The sequence below is a fragment of the Rhea pennata genome, chromosome 23 (genome assembly GCF_028389875.1).
Source record: "Rhea pennata isolate bPtePen1 chromosome 23, bPtePen1.pri, whole genome shotgun sequence".
Classification (NCBI taxonomy): domain Eukaryota; kingdom Metazoa; phylum Chordata; class Aves; order Rheiformes; family Rheidae; genus Rhea; species Rhea pennata.
The window spans coordinates 6,482,965-6,489,166 of NC_084685.1; positions in this window are offsets into that span (position 1 = coordinate 6,482,965).

A 6,202-nucleotide genomic window follows, 5' to 3' on the forward strand; every position below is an offset into this window, starting at 1 on the left:
ACACCATGCATACAACAGTATAGGGGGACTTTCCCTGTATTTCCCAGGGATTATGACATAAACTGTTTTCTCAGTGTCTGGAGAAAACCAGAAAGGTTTACCAGAGTTCACTCTGGCTGTGGGATGAGGGGAGGAAAAAATAACTGCAACATAAATAGCACTGCAGCCCTACCTAGCAAGACTCTTCAGACATGTCTGATCTCTCCTAAGAAAGAAATGGCATTTGGAATCCATAGCCCTATAAGGGGAGATTTAGGACAGATGGTGCAGCATGTGCAAAATGATAAGGGAGATGCTCTCTCGTAATCCTAGAGCAGACAGCCAAGCAAGCAGCCCTCAGCAGCCTGCTAATAAGGAAATCCAGCCTTGGTAATTTGGCAGGTTTGGGGGGGTGGGGGGAGTGCATGCACATGCATGCCTGTGTGTATGTTTAAGGAAAGTAGTCCTAGAGAATTCAGACTATAGCCCATTTTTTATAGTATCTGCTGTTGCTCCCTAGTGACAGGTTTAAACCATTTCTTTCCTAGCAGAAACATGCTCACTCCTTGAGCAGTAGAAGAGAGGAATTAAAGGTGTAAAACATCAGTGTTTGCTCGGAACTAACTACTCACACCATGATGCGGCAGGAGGTAAAAGGCTTATTATCATTATGTTCTATATCTGCAGGCTTTAGAGGTAAGGTAATAATGCTATCAGTGAAAAGAAACAAATGTAGGCTGGCAGCACCTTGACTTATCAGAGAAGGGTTCCAAGCTATCAAATTCAAGTGATTCTCTTAAAGGAAATGTTTTCAGCAACTATGAATCGATGTAGTAAGTTTACACTTCAGGAAAAGGTATCTCTCATTAGGAGGTGAAAGAGTCCTAATGAGAGTCACCTTAAGTAAGGTGACTTAAGGTATTATTTTCTAAAGGTCATAGGCATCACAGCCTTAACTGATGTTTAGGTATCAACTTCTACTGTAACCCATGAGAGTCAGATACCATTAAGGCTCTGAAACTGCACAGCTTCAAGCCTAAGCCCACCTGTGGGAGAAACACCAGACTCTCATCAACATTTGCCAAAAGATACTCCTTTAAGAGACTTTTTTGGTCAATATCAGGGAAAAAAAAAAGAAGAAAAGGGGGCTGAGAAAAAAAAATATTGGGCCACAAAAAACTCACCCTAAAGGCCACCCACGGTTCCCTGCATGTTTTTGCCTGACTGCTGGTTATTGGAAGCAGAGCCTAGAAAAAAGGAGGTTTCAATGAATACTAAAAAGCAGCGAGTGGGAGTGGACTTGAATGACAGGGATTCCAAAGAGCCCTGTAAGAACTGATTTCCCATTGAACTCTGAACCAAAGGAAAGCAAACATCCAGCTGGCTTTGCTGATGGCATGCAGCCCCTGGGGACTGATTCTGTTGATTTTCAGGAACCAATTGAGCAGAGCCTATGAGCACAATAAGGAGCAAGAAACAGAAAACAGAACGCTTCACCAATAGATGCAGTGCATGTTTAAAGTTGAGCACCACTTGCCTTCATCCTTTCAAGCACAGTAATCTTATGCCTACATGTACAATTTAGCCAATATATTCCTCCCCCACAAGTTTAGGGAAATTGAACCACAGGAGGCGGTGTAGAGCAAACAATCTTGCACAGCATGTCCTTCCAATTCACAACATAGTGCCACACATTTCCCATCACCTCCCCCTGTACAATAAGAAACAGCACAAAGTCTGTTCTCTGTCTCCTTTGAGGAAAATGAGAACATTAGGCATTTTCTCCACTGACAGTTCAATAGCATCAGAGGAGGAAACACCTACATGACAGAAAGTGTTAGTATAATCTCAGCTGGTAATGACTTTCTGGAGGAGATGTAAATGGAGAGGCACAGCCTGCTAATGCCAGCATTTGCCAAAGACATTAAAGGTTACATCACTCAAAAGCATGTATCACAGCTGCACGCTCATTTCACTGATAAAAATATGGCAATTTATTGACTGAGTAGTCTGACTTTGCTTTCCAACAGAGAGAACTGAAGAATATACCATATGTTATACCAAATTTAATGTCCCTAGATTTGCAAAAAGCTTCCTAACTACATTTAATGAGCTATTATTGCCTAGTCTGGAAGGAGAGCCCTAACAAGCAGGCAAAATGACCAAATTCCATCAGTATTCTAGCATTTGCTAAAAGTGTTATGACCAATATGCTTGTTATGCTACAATGTCCTCTGTTTTCTCCACAAATCTGGTGTCTATTAAATCACTTGATGATCCTATAGATTAAAATGATTATGTTCCTACTTGTTAGTGCTCTTAGCCCACGTCTTGGGGAGAGTGAGATAGAATCTATTTCAGCTCATGTATCAGCATCAATTTTGTTTAACTAAGTTCCAAATGAAGAATCTTTATTATTAGTGACAGAGCCAGGAAAGACACAGCTTGAATTTTAGATCCCAGATGGAGTCAGCAAAGTTGGCAGCCACAAAAGCCATCTTTTTGCTTGTGATCTGAACACATTGGATGTGGAATCATTGAGTGGCAATAATGACACAGCTCCACGATGCCATTTGACACTTTCCAGCACATCACTGTCCTTTTTAACTGACAAAAAAAACCCTCATTTAGTGTTACCAACTGCTAAATATAATCTATTTATGCCATACAGACCTGTTTCTCAGAGGACGCAACCAGCATAGTTCTGAATATACTCTCAAACCAGAGCAGATCCTTCTAACTTTTAAATGGTGACTTACTGCAACCACAGATTAGGGTTTTTTTGTTTTTAATCATTTTCCACTATTGCTTCAGGTTTCATGGTATAATTTCTTCCTGTCTACTCAGAATTACCTTACAGCAAAAAAAAAGTAGTGAATAGATAGCTTTTTCTGCTGTCCTCCCAGAAGTTATGTGCACTAGCTGAATTTTGGTTCATTTGTTTTCTAGCTGCTATTATTTGAGTGAAATATATTGTTGAATGACATTAGATTTTGAACTGTAAGACATACCATCACAGGGCTCACCAAGTTTCTATGTGCAAGCATAGTGCCTTGCACAAAGCAATCTCCTCCAGACTCATCTGATGTTGCCAGATTCTGCTACAGCAGAAGTCGGAGCCCTTGGCTATACTCTAGCAGTAAACATGTATTATGTCCTTCCATGAACATGCAACACACAACCTCTTTCTCCTCCCTTGTAGTATCTCTACAGTTCAGCATCTATAAATCACAGCCACAACACCAAAGAACAAGATCTTCAGCAACAATGCTGCCCAGAAACCAAGAGCCTTCACAAAGCACTAAGTTGCTCCATGGCAGTGTTAATTCATGTGAGAGATTCCTATTTGCAAAGACCACAAAACACACTTCAAGAGGAGGCACTGCTTTCACCTGCAGCCCTGCAGTACCGGGAAGCTGGTCTGAGATCCAGCACACATACAGACACCATCATTTCTGTCCTCACAAGGTGCTGCCTGTTCAGAATAATTTCATTTTCTCAGCATAGCTGAACTGGCAACAAAGCACTTGCTTTAAGAAAAGATCAACATAAATAACATTGACTACTACACATCATTTAATACTAACCTCCTAAACAGACATAAAAATCAAGATATGTAATATCTTGAATATGTAAAAGCCAGCACCGAACATACACAGCAAAGGGAGCAGATTGCCTGTGCTCTTCCTACCCCTCTGCCCCTGCTCCGTTACATCACTGCTGATCACCAGCAACCATCGATCACTGGTTAAGGCACAGCTTCGCTATTCCAGCAGCATCCGACCGTAGCAACAGCTGCTGCCAGGCCTACATTACTTCTTGGCTTTGAAAGGGCCAGCATGTTACTAGTTTAACATCAGAAACTCTCCAAGCAGTCAAGCTCCAGTTTGTTTATGAAAGAGGGGGGGGGGGGGAGTCAGGAACAGGCTCTGTAGCCAGAATCCTGCTATCTCATTTTATTTTCAGACACCTAGAACAATATGATTGGAAGCAAACTACTTCTTGTCTTTACTATATGTATTAGAAGTAGGTAGAGTTTACAGATCTAACATCCACCTGGATAATATGTGAATCTGCCTTGAGGATCTCATGTAAATTATTCCTTTCTCAAAGATGTCTTATCAAGTTAATAAGTAGGATTCACATACTCAAAAGACAATCACCACATGCTAATAACCCCCACAATAGCCAGACAATAGCTGCCAAGGTTTATTACCTTTTTTTATGCAAGGTTGTCTGCTAGCAAAATTTACAGTGTTGAAAGTCAGAGATGCTGTTATTATTTTTTTAAGCTGGAGAAGATCAGTTGTTGACCTAAAGCCCTAGCCTTGGGCATGCCCCACCTACGCCTGTGCAACCCATCAGAAAAGACGCACACTGCCCTGTATGGAACCTTTCATTAATGGATGTAGCACCATCTAGGAGTTCTTGCAGTTGGGCATTCCAAGCTCTATTCCAAGCTTCACTGTTTATCCTTTGGACTTATATTCTCTGTGCCTCAGTCACTGCACATCTAGGACAATGGTAAACTTTGCCCACTTTTTAAAGTCCCCTTTCAGGAACACTGTCTAAAGCTCTGTTACATTCATTGGAAAGGCCTCTTTCTCCCTGACCCAAACACAGAAGGTTGAAGACTCCACTATATAGCAGTTTAAACAAAAGGCAATCCAAGTGTCATATGCACATAAGCACGCTCATTTCCTACATCTAAGCACATTCTCAAATAACAAGACAGAATTCTGCAAACTTCAAATAGCTTACAGGAGCAACGTTAAAGAATGAATTACATTTCAAGGAACTTGGTTATCTCCAGGCCTCAGAGAGAGTTACAAAGCTTTTCCACATCATTAGATGTTGCTTTGCCTCTTGTGCACTTTGGAAAGAGCTAGCTCAGTTATCTTTTTTTCCCCCTCATTTGTGCAGAGACATCATAAGTCAGGAAATAGCATTTATAAACTGCAGACCCATCAGAGGGAGCATTAACAACCACAGGGGTAACTCCTACAAAAATACTGTAAAAACAGTTGGTCTGGAGAAGCAGCTGGGCTGACGCATGGAAGTCACATTCCCAACACAGAGTATTTCATTTCTACAGCAGTGGCTCAGCAAGAGCAGCCAGCAACCAAATAGGTCTCAAGCCAGGAAAGCAAGCTGATCATGCCAACAGCTGGGGAGAAATACCTGTATTACAGTCAACCTAACATACTAGTTTATTGTTAAGTTCAGAATAGCTAAGTCCTGACTAGATCATACAGACTAGGAGATCAGGTCTGCTCCCTAAAGGTCCTTTCAAATCAGGGTTACACGGATGACAGAGTACTAGGCTTTTATTAATTACTGAAACCATCAGTTCTCCAGTTTAAATCACTTCCAGGAATACTGGGTACTTCTGATGACTCCTGAATCTTTTTTTTTTTTTTTTTTCTCTAATTTCCCTCCTCCGGAGCATAGTTAGAATTTAAAATTCTTTAAAATGAACTAAAAACCCCAACAGACTAATGGATAAAAAAGAGCAACTGGACAATATTTGTGAGGAAATGAAGGGTTATCTTTTCCAAGAGACATTGGTACCATACCTCATGATGAGGTCTGATGGGTGCTGCCGCTTTCGGTCAGGGGTCTGGTACTCCAAGCTGATAACCTTATTCATGAGTGTGTACAACTCATATAGAACATCTGCAGCTCAGCAAAGCAAGGCATTAATGGGAGACCAAACATATTACAAGAGACTGGATATAGCAGTCTGACTCATAATGCTGTTCCTGGTCTTCAAGGCTGGTCCTGCACTACGCAACCAGCAGACCAAGTCGGAAGATTTAAAGGAGGATTCCCACTTTCAAAGACACTTGAGCAACAGTTCCCTGGACTCCAGAAACAGTATTTACAATTGAGACAGTGGATAGGATATAATTTCTTTTCCATGACTGAGTGCCTCTCTGCTGTGATGGCTTACTGCAACAATCCATTTGCATGTGTAAACACAATCCAAGGGTAGTGAGACATCTTCAGCTACAACCACCGAACGTCTTGGTATTATTGATCGCATAGAAGTGCTACGCGGCTACAAGAACCAGTCCCTCTACAAATACAGAGAGCCATCCCGAAGGCCTCGCACTGACTCCTTGGCAAGGGACAGTTCAGCAAAATGCAAGAATCTCTGTATTCATGTCACAAACTATGAAATGACCAGTAGCTCCAACCTTGCCTGTAGTGTTTGTCCTTT